Below are 11,382 nucleotides of genomic sequence, written 5' to 3'. Positions count from 1 at the left end.
CCCAGATACCTCCCAATGAGGTTATTTTCTCTGGAGTACTACAGGTAGATAATTAATTCAAATAAGGTACATTTTTTTACAGCCAAAAGAAGGCTCAACTCAGAATCAAAGAACAACTAGGCCCCTTTCTGTGCAATAATCGAGAATCTGGAAGAGAAGCAGAAGAAATCCTTCAAAGGTTCAAATTGAAACAAAGCTTCATATGGATATATGACCCCTTTGATTTCATCCGCAACAGAAGACAAAAAACCAAGATGTCTCCCTATATCCACCACAGAATCCCTGAGATAGAAAAATATGCAAATCAATTGGAATGGGTGGAGAATACTCTAGTGGACAGAGATAACACTGAAATTGTTGTTGAAAATGCATTAATTGATCTAGAGAGGAGGCTTGATGAAGGTTCTTTCATACAGGTGCCAGGATAATCTCAAGAACAGAGGGAATCACAGGCACACAGTGAACAACAAGCAGAAGAAAGACCCCAGGTGCAAGAAGAGTTAAAACAACCAGACTTAGCAGAAGAACTGACTCAAAGAAAACTACTAGAGCAAATCATGAGTATTCCCCCTATCGTGCAGACTCCTCTAAATGAGGAGAAAAACCTCAAAAGAGACAGGGAGGAGGCCACTCCTTAAAGAAGATCCATTTCACAAAAAAATTTCAAAAGGAAAAGGTTAAATCCTTTCTGTGAGAAAGAATTCACAGAAGAAACAGTTGGAGCCACAAGCACAAAAAAAGAAGGGAGCAGGCATGCTACTCCCTCTGGAGGAACACAGGAACTTTCCACAACACCTACTTAGATGTTGGAAAGACAAGAAAGTGTGGAAGTTTCCTCATTAAGGATTCTAGCTGACCAAGATCAGGATATCAGAGAAAAGTACAAGGAAATAAAGGCCAGGAATGAAAGGCTAAAAGCCCAAAGCTATGCACAGTACCTCAAAATGGCTCTGTCCAACCAAACAAGGCTTATGTCAGCCTTTGATGTGAAAGAAGGCAAAATGCTAATGACTTTCCTGAAACCCACCACTTAGTAGCTAACTACCAGAACACAGATTTTGAAGTGCTGGAAAAGGATATACATCCTATTGACTAGATTGAATTGCATAAACAGACATGAAAGATGGTATATTCTACTTTGACAAGCAAAGCCATTGCAGCCCACCAGTTACAAAATTCATTGAATAATATATCAGCACAGTTTCAATTAGAGAAGGCCTCCTCACAGGCCAAGGATACCAGAATCAAGTCCTTGGAGGACTTAATCATAGAGTTGGGACATGATCCCAAAGATGTGAAGGCTACAGAAAGGTTAATAAAAAAGAAGAATGATGACATAGCTACTTTGAAAAAGAAACTCAAAATTCCACATCTTCATCATCCACAAACAATAGAAGTCTTATAAACTTAGAAGGAACAAGAAGAGCTTATGGACTTGGTCCTTAAGCTAAATGATCAGCTAAAAGAAACAGAGAAAGAGTTGGACACATTGATTCAATCTAAACAGAGTGAATTGGCCACCACTCCAGTGACTGTTATTCCCACAATCTCTACTGCAGTTCCCTCAACATTGGAAACCTCTTAAGCACCAACAACCCCACCTGCTACATCACTGCCAATCACAACCGAGTCTACAACTACATGTACATCAACAGAAAGGACAACAGAGTTAGTGAAATCCATGGAGGAAATGTCCATCCAGGCTATAGAGCTAAAAAAGCTTAAGGAGAAAGTAGAAATCTTATAAAGTGACTGTAAGCTTGCCCAAATACAACAAAAACAAGAAACACAGAAAACCCTAATGATGGGTGAGAGGATAAAGTTCCTTGAAAAATATTTAACATTGCAAAAGCCACTAAGATGAATTAAGGAGATGCTTTGGGCTAATATCATTGACTCTGTCAATGATGTTTCGCCATCAATTCAAGTAATATTTGAGCAAACAAAACTGGTGAAAGTGGCCACCAAAGCAATACAAAATATAAAGGAAGACCTAGGAGACCAGCCTTATGAGGCTAATCAACTCATCAAATTCTTGATCAAAAAGAATAGGCATGAACTAAATGAGCTTGGTGTGGAAGACAGAACTGAAACCATCATCGAAATCAAAAAGGTTCTGGCTAAAAGAAACCTTATGCTTAACCTAGAGAAAAGATGCCAAAACATGTAGGTTGACATTGACAGATTCATGGAAAAGTTTCGAATTTTGAGGGAAAAAGGCCTTCCCAGTCCCATGGTCATCCATGATAAACTTATGACCCAACTGGACTACACTGACAGATTAATAGAGTTGGCCAAAGAACAAGCAAGCACTTTAGGAGTCAAAGCATTGCCAACAGGGAAAGTATTATATGATAATTTAGAAAATCTATTCTTCCTAGAGCATGAGGTAAAGCATCTATTTGTCAACAAACCAAATTTTGCCAAATACATTGAGCCAGACGAGATATACAGAAAGATGATCAAGGCAAAAGTACCTGAAGATGAATGGTGGGTAAAAATGACAGATTTACTATAAGTTACCACATCAAATCTACACGGCAGCCAGATGAAACATGTAAACAGTGTCAAAGAGTAACATGTTAAAGAGAATTAGTAATAGATTGAAGACAAAAGGTGATTCCAACATACAAATATCAACCAACTTAAAGAGCTAAATTCAAACTACAAACAGCCAGTGCAATCACAATAAAAGGGATATCATGATGCAGTTTTCCATCTGTCTCTATCTTCATGCTTGAAGATATTTTTGATTTCCTAGATTAATTCTCAAACTGTTATGAGATATTTTGTAATATTATTTTGTATAAATACTTCACATTTTGAAGTAACTAGGGTGGATTCAAAGACAGTTCTATAAACATTTTCCTCTCAAGTTAAAGTGCTATTGTATCAAGACTGGATTGGCTTGATGGATCAAGGAATAAAGGAAATACATTTCATAGGATTCTTGTCTAAAGCGGAAATCAAATAATTATTCTCTCTCTCATGTTTAATATTGTTTCTCTTTATGTTTATTAATAGTCATATGTGTTTTTATGAAACCTGAATGTTAAACTAGGAATGATATTTTAGAACTGGCTTTAATGCTCTCTGTCTTGATTGTTTACATTCTTAATGTTTTCTGCTAAACTATATTGGTTTGCGAATTCTTAACTGCTCCCTTACTTCTGTAGTTTCCCCCTAGGTATATAGTAAAGGATTCTTAGTTTCCTTTTGCTCATGATCACCTCCTACCCTTCATCTTGATCCTGGTCTAAGGATTCTTCATTGCCCTTTCACCCTGATTAGGACTACCTCATCCATTTGAACGTGAAGATTTGCCTTTTGCTTTCCTAGCCTACCTTATGAACTCTCCCTTAAGTGATTGATCTGATCCAGTTAAGCCATCCTTTGATTGACTCCATAGCCCAATGGCTTGAAAGGCCTTGTTCTGTCCAGTTGTTCCAAGAATTCCACCTCCCAACCAAAATCAAAACCCTATGAGCACTAAGAACTAGCCTAAAATCCCACCCAAAATAGAGTTAAATTATAAAGAGAGAGCCCTCTCTGGACTTAGGTTGGCTAGAACTCGAGTCTGAAAGATTAGGTTTGTGGTTACCTCAGATTATTCCTTCTTTTTATAACTTCTAGTGAAGACTTCTGAGTGATAACATAGTGGCAACCATATTGGGGCTCTCAAACCCTTAGTCTTAATAAACCTTCGATAAATTTCAAATTTTTATTTCAAGCCTCTTGAAGGGTTTATTAGAAGTTATTTATAAAATTTCAAAAAAAAAAAAAATTAGAAAAAGTTTGAAACCTGGCTTCGAGGAGAACTCACTATACTAGGGCCAACCCTGATCCAAACCCTCCCCAAGTATTTGACAATCCTAATCTCATTTCAAGAATATCCAGAAGACAGGAAAGTTTAGTTAGCCCCACACCTTCAATTAAAGCAGATTTGTGCCCTGATGAGTGGTTGTTTTTAGAGGACCTGCCCTTTGACAAGCTTTTTGACCTTTCCCTATTTAGAACCAAGTCTAAGAGTGCACTCGCTGACATAGTTCTAGATCCAGAATTTACAGATGAACTTTAATTCCAAAGGGAAAACTTGTCAATTGATCAGTATCTTCTAAATTCCCCTTAGTCATCCCTCACTACTGTTAAGATCCCTGAACTTTCTGATACAACTTCAACTTCCTTTAGTTCACCATTATTCCCTCACATCTCTAAGTTTCATTCCACACCTCCATTCATATCTTCACTTCCCCATCAACCTACCATTACACATCAATCACCCATTACTCCCAGTTCCTCATCACCCTTTGTATCATCCTCGAGAACCCAAACTCCAATTCTCAGTCCTGCCCAGCTTAGAGCCATGACAAATATATGTGCCCCTCTTATGTTACATGCTCCATGAGGTGCCATGCCACAAGACTACCAGAGTAAAATTGTCCTATTTGATGGCACAGGATCCTGCACAGCAGGGTAGCATACAAAAAAGATGACATATCATTTTGAATTGCATGAAATTGATATTGGAGATGTACAAATTAGAATTTTAGCTGAGACTCTAGCTGGCGATGTGAGAGCATGGTTTAGATCTTTACCTAACAATAGTATAGATAGTTTAGAAATGTTTTACCAGCAATTTTTAAGTGGATGGGAAAAGAAAAAGAATCCTCTTCAGATCCTTCCAGAGTATGAAAACATTAGGAGAGGACAAAATGAAACAGTTCAGGACTACTGTACTAAATTTAACAGTGTATACAATGCAATACTAGTCGACCTTAGACCCCCACCTGGCTTAGCTCTGATAAAGTTTCCAAACGGGTTTGAAACTAATATGGAATTTCAACTCCACCAACTCTAGAAGATATGCAGAGTGTAGCAGTTAGTGTAGAAGCTAATCTGCTAGCAAAAAGAGCTAGGGTTAGGAATGAACAAATAGCACCCTTGAAAGATGAAACCTCACCCTTTGACCTTAAAATTGATTCCCTAGCCAAAGGAATGGGAAAACTAATGGATAGGATGGAAAAAATTGAAAGGAAGCCTCACTGGGACAACCAACAGGCACCTCCAGTGAGAAATCCAAACTTTAGAAAGAATCAAAATCAAAACACTGGAAAAAATGGACCCGATCAAAATATTAGGCCTCCTTTTCAAGAAAACTTTTCTGAAGCATCCCATTTAGAGGACCTTGAACAAGACATCCAAATTAACTTAATGGGATTAGATGATGAGAAAACTGTCTTTTTGACTCAAGATGAAAAGGAATTACATATGCTTCATCAGCTCCAGACCCAATCTGGAGAATCATTCGACTACAAGAAATGGTATGATTGTGCTATCTTCGAAGTGCATAAACAGTACAATTTGAGCAAAAAGAACACTGATGCTCCAGACCAAAATAATAAAGCAGTACCAAATCAGCCTAAGAAAATTAAAGCAGTTCTAGTTATAAAAACTCTCCAAATCCTCTCTAAACCAAATCAGAACCTTCCTATTCCCACCATTGTAGATATAACCAATGACCAACCTTCTAATGAGCAGCCTTCCACTTCAGTTCCCTCCGAGGAAACAGTGGAACAGTCTCCAGAAATTGTATTGTTAAATCCACTAGAAAAGACTCCAAACAATGAAAAAGGAGAACAAACTACTCCAAACATTGTTGTTAAAATTCCAAACATTCAAATAGAGAAATCCCCTTTGCCTTTCAATTTGGGGGCAAAGGTTGCCAAACTGAAACTCTCAATTCCTTTAACAGAACTGATTAAACATGAAACTTACAAATCTCAAATAAGAAAATCCTTAAATTTCGGTGATAATGAAGAATTTGTTAACTTATTTGATGATCAACGTGAGCTTATTTTTAGTCCTGATGTTAATGGAAAATTAGTAGAAGGAGGGATACCACCCTTTTACATTAGCCTTAACATTCATCATAAAATCCTACACAATGCTATGCTAGACTCTGGGGCTTCACACAATCTAATGCCTAAATATGTTATGGAGAAATTAAACTTGGATATCACTAGGCCTTACAAGGACCTGTTTTCATTTGATTCAAGTCAAGTTAAGTGCCTAGGACTTATAAAAGACCTGTGTGTTTCCCTAGTGTAGTACCCTGCTAAGACCATTCTTATGGACATAGTTGTTGCTGATATACCACCTAAATATGGCATGTTGTTGTCTAGATCATGGGGTGCTAAACTCCAAGGATCTCTACAACTTGACATGTCATATGCTACAATATCAGTCTTTGGACATCCTAAAAAACTGTACAGAGAGACCCTGATGAAGTATGTAGTGAGTAGCCAGGAGAGGCCTCAAAACTTTCCTATATATTCCATGCATTCTGACATCAATTCTTTCATTCTATACAATGTTGAACCAAACCAAGAAGATACTTCAAACAACATTACTTCAGAACCAAAAGAAATTGCAGTTGCAGCAGAAAATCAAATTGTCCAAATTCAAGAGCTTTCAGATAAAAAAGATGATCAAGATACCTTAGTCAAAGAAGATTTTGTTCCCCCAAATAGTAATAATTATCAACATAAAATACTATGGAATCTTGAATTTGATGGGTTAGTGAACAAACTAGGTGCGGGAGCAAGAGTGTGGATTTACAATTTCGAAAATGATTACTCAGAGGGCATGCCTACAGGTTGAACTTCAAATGCACTAATAAAATAGCCAAGTACGAAGCACTTCTTTTAGGCCCCAAATTGGTTAAAAGGTTAGGAGCCATAAGAATCTCTATTATGGGAGACGTTGAGTTGGTTGTAAAACAAATCAACGCTGTATATATGACTAGAGATCCTAGGTTAGGTTTTTATAGAGGAACAATTGTAGAAATATTAAATATCTTTTTAGAAACTAAGCTTGCAATCATCCCAAGAAAACACAATATGCAGGCTCATAGATTAGCTATGTTTTCCAACACTTGTAAGTTACCATTTCATCCTAACCATTAGTACACTACTGAGGTTCGGCACAAACCTGTTATCCTTGAAAACTTGAAAAACTGGCAAGTATTCACTAATGACCAACAAATAAACAATTTTCTAACTTTAGATGAATAATTTGTAAATAGAAACATAGATACTGACATAACATTAGATCTTGATTTTATCGATAAAATAGAAATTAATAGGTTAGAAGATGAAGAGATAGATAGATTCCATCCCACAAAGTTTACAAAATCAGATATTCAAAACCTAAAGCAAATTGAAATTGAAGAGATAATTGACAAAGACTCTAAAACCATCAATCAAAGACAATTTTTTGAGTGACTGTAAGCTTGCCCAAATACAACAAAAACAAGAAACACAGAAAACCCTAATGATGGGTGAGAGGATAAAGTTCCTTGAAAAATATTTAACATTTCAAAAGCCACTAAGATGAATTAAGGAGATGCCTTGGGCTAATATCATTGACTCTGTCAATGATGTTTCGCCATCAATTCAAGTAATATTTGAGCAAACAAAACTGGTGAAAGTGGCCACCAAAGCAATACAAAATATAAAGGAAGACCTAGGAGACCAGCCTTATGAGGCTAATCAACTCATCAAATTCTTGATCAAAAAGAATAGGCATGAACTAAATGAGCTTGGTGTGGAAGACAGAACTGAAACCATCATCGAAATCAAAAAGGTTCTGCCTAAAAGAAACCTTATGCTTAACCTAGAGAAAAGATGCCAACACATGCAGGTTGACATTGACAGATTCATGGAAAAGTTTCAAATTTTGAGGGAAAAAGGCCTTCCCAGTCCCATGGTCATCCATGATAAACTTATCACCCAATTGGACTACACTGACAAATTAATAGATTTGGCCAAAGAAAAAGCAAGCACTTCAGGAGTCAAAGCATTGCCAACGGGGAAAGTATTATATGATAATTTAAAAAATCTATTCTTCCTAGAGCATGAGGTAAAGCATCTATTTGTCAACAAACCAAATTTTGCCAAATACATTGAGCCAGACGAGATATACAGAAAGATGATCAAGGCAAAAGTACCTGAAGATTAATGGTGGGTAAAAATGACAGATTTACTATAAGTTACCACATCAAATCTACACGGCAGCCAGATGAAACATGTAAACAGTGTCAAAGAGTAACATGTTAAAGAGAATTAGTAATAGATTGAAGACAAAAGGTGATTCCAACATACAAATATCAACCAACTTAAAGAGCTAAATTCAAACTACAAACAGCCAGTGCAATCACAATAAAAGGGATATCATGATGCAGTTTTCCATCTGTCTCTATCTTCATGCTTGAAGATATTTTTGATTTCCTAGATTAATTCTCACACTGTTATGAGATATTTTGTAATATTATTTTGTATAAATACTTCACATTTCGAAGTAACTAGGGTGGATTCAAAGACAGTTCTATAAACATTTTCCTCTCAAGTTAAAGTGTTATTGTATCAAGACTGGATTGGCTTGATGGATCAAGGAATAAAGGAAATACATTTCATAGGATTCTTGTCTAAAGCAGAAATCAAATAATTATTCTCTCTCTCATGTTTAATATTGTTTCTCTTTATGTTTATTAATAATCATATGTGTTTTTATGAAACCTGAATGTTATACTAGGAATGATATTTTAGAACTGGCTTTAATGCTCTCTGTCTTGATTGTTTACATTCTTAATGTTTTCTGCTAAACTATATTGGTTTGCGAATTCTTAACTGCTCCCTTACTTCTGTAGTTTCCCCCTAGGTATATAGTAAAGGATTCTTAGTTTCCTTTTGCTCATGATCACCTCCTACTCTTCATCTTGATCCCGGTCTAAGGATTCTTCATTGCCCTTTCACCCTCATTAGGACTACCTCATCCATTTGAACGTGAAGATTTGCCTTTTGCTTTGCTAGCCTACCTTATGAACTCTCCCTTAAGTGATTGATCTGATCTAGTTAAGCCATCCTTTGATTGACTCCATAGCCCAATGGCTTGAAAGGCCTTGTTCTGTCCAGCTGTTCCAAGAATTCCACCTCCCAACCAAAATCAAAACCCTATGAGCACTAAGAACTAGCCTAAAATCCCACCCAAAATAGAGTTAAATTATAAAGAGAGAGCCCTCTCTGGACTTAGGTTGGCTAGAACTCGAGTCTGAAAGATTAGGTTTGTGGTTACCTCAGATTATTCCTTCTTTTTATAACTTCTAGTGAAGACTTCTGAGTGATAACATAGTGGCAACCATATTGGGGCTCTCAAACCCTTAGTCTTAATAAACCTTCGATAAATTTCAAATTTTTATTTCAAGCCTCTTGAAGGGTTTATTAGAAGTTATTTATAAAATTTCAAAAAAAAAAAAATTAGAAAAAGTTTGAAACCTGGCTTCGAGGAGAACTCACTATACTAGGGCCAACCCTGATCCAAACCCTCCCCAAGTATTTGACAATCCTAATCTCATTTCAAGAATATCCAGAAGACATGAAAGTTTAGTTAGCCCCACACCTTCAATTAAAGCAGATTTGTGCCCTGATGAGTGGTTGTTTTTAGAGGACCTGCCCTTTGACAAGCTTTTTGACCTTTCCCTATTTAGAACCAAGTCTAAGAGTGCACTCGCTGACATAGTTCTAGATCCAGAATTTACAGATGAACTTTAATTCCAAAGGGAAAACTTGTCAATTGATCAGTATCTTCTAAATTCCCCTTAGTCATCCCTCACTACTGTTAAGATCCCTGAACTTTCTGAAACAACTTCAACTTCCTTTAGTTCACCATTATTCCCTCACATCTCTGAGTTTCATTCCACACCTCCATTCATATCTTCACTTCCCCATCAACCTACCATTACACATCAATCACCCATTACTCCCAGTTCCTCATCACCCCTTGTATCATCCTCGAGAACCCAAACTCCAATTCTCAGTCCTGCCCAGCTTAGAGCCATGACAAATATATGTGCCCCTCTTATGTTACATGCTCCATGAGGTGCCATGCCACAAGACTACCAGAGTAAAATTGTCCTATTTGATGGCACAGGATCCTGCACAGCAGGGTAGCATACAAGAAAGATGACATATCATTTTGAATTGCATGAAATTGATATTGGAGATGTACAAATTAGAATTTTAGCTGAGACTCTAGCTGGCGATGTGAGAGCATGGTTTAGATCTTTACCTAACAATAGTATAGATAGTTTAGAAATGTTTTACCAGCAATTTTTAAGTGGATGGGAAAAGAAAAAGAATCCTCTTCAGATCCTTCCAGAGTATGAAAACATTAGGAGAGGACAAAATGAAACAGTTCAGGACTACTGTACTAAATTTAACAGTGTATACAATGCAATACTAGTCGACCTTAGACCCCCACCTGGCTTAGCTCTGATAAAGTTTCCAAACGGGTTTGAAACTAATATGGAATTTCAACTCCACCAACTCTAGAAGATATGCAGAGTGTAGCAGTTAGTGTAGAAGCTAATCTGCTAGCAAAAAGAGCTAGGGTTAGGAATGAACGAAGAGCACCCTTGAAAGATGAAACCTCACCCTTTGACCTTAAAATGGATTCCCTAGCCAAAGGAATGGAAAAACTAATGGATAGGATGGAAAACATTGAAAGGAAGCCTCACTGGGACAACCAACAGGCACCTCCAGTGAGAAATCCAAACTTTAGAAAGAATCAAAATCAAAACACTGGAAAAAATGGACCCGATCAAAATATTAGGCCTCCTTTTCAAGAAAACTTTTCTGAAGCATCCCATTCAGAGGACCTTGAACAAGACATCCAAATTAACTTAATGGGATTAGATGATGAGAAAACTGTCTTTTTGACTCAAGATGAAAAGGAATTACATATGCTTCATCAGTTCCAGACCCAATCTGGAGAATCATTCGACTACAAGAAATGGTATGATTGTGCTATCTTCGAAGTGCATAAACAATACAATTTGAGCAAAAAGAACACTGATGCTCCAAACCAAAATAATAAAGCAGTACCAAATCAGCCTAAGAAAATTAAAGCAGTTCTAGTTATAAAAACTCTCCAAATCCTCTCTAAACCAAATCAGAACCTTCCTATTCCCACCATTGTAGATATAACCAATGACCAACCTTCTAATGAGCAGCCTTCCACTTCAGTTCCCTCCGAGGAAACAGTGGAACAGTCTCCAGAAATTGTATTGTTAAATCCACTAGAAAAGACTCCAAACAATGAAAAAGGAGAACAAACTACTCCAAACATTGCTGTTAAAATTCCAAACATTCAAATAGAGAAATCCCCTTTGCCTTTCAATTTGGGGGAAAAGGTTGCCAAACTGAAAATCTCAATTCCTTTAACATAACTGATTAAACATGAAACTTACAAATCTCAAATAAGAAAATCCTTAAATTTCGGTGATAATGAAGAATTTGTTAACTTATTTGATGATCAACGTGAGCT

The sequence above is a fragment of the Pinus tabuliformis genome, chromosome 7, assembly GCF_031772625.1.
Source record: "Pinus tabuliformis cultivar Carrire ecotype Pingquan chromosome 7, CPIR1, whole genome shotgun sequence".
In the NCBI taxonomy this organism is placed as follows: Eukaryota; Viridiplantae; Streptophyta; class Pinopsida; order Pinales; family Pinaceae; genus Pinus; species Pinus tabuliformis.
The sequence above is the reverse complement of the archived record's forward strand: the minus strand, read 5'-3'. Positions refer to the sequence as shown.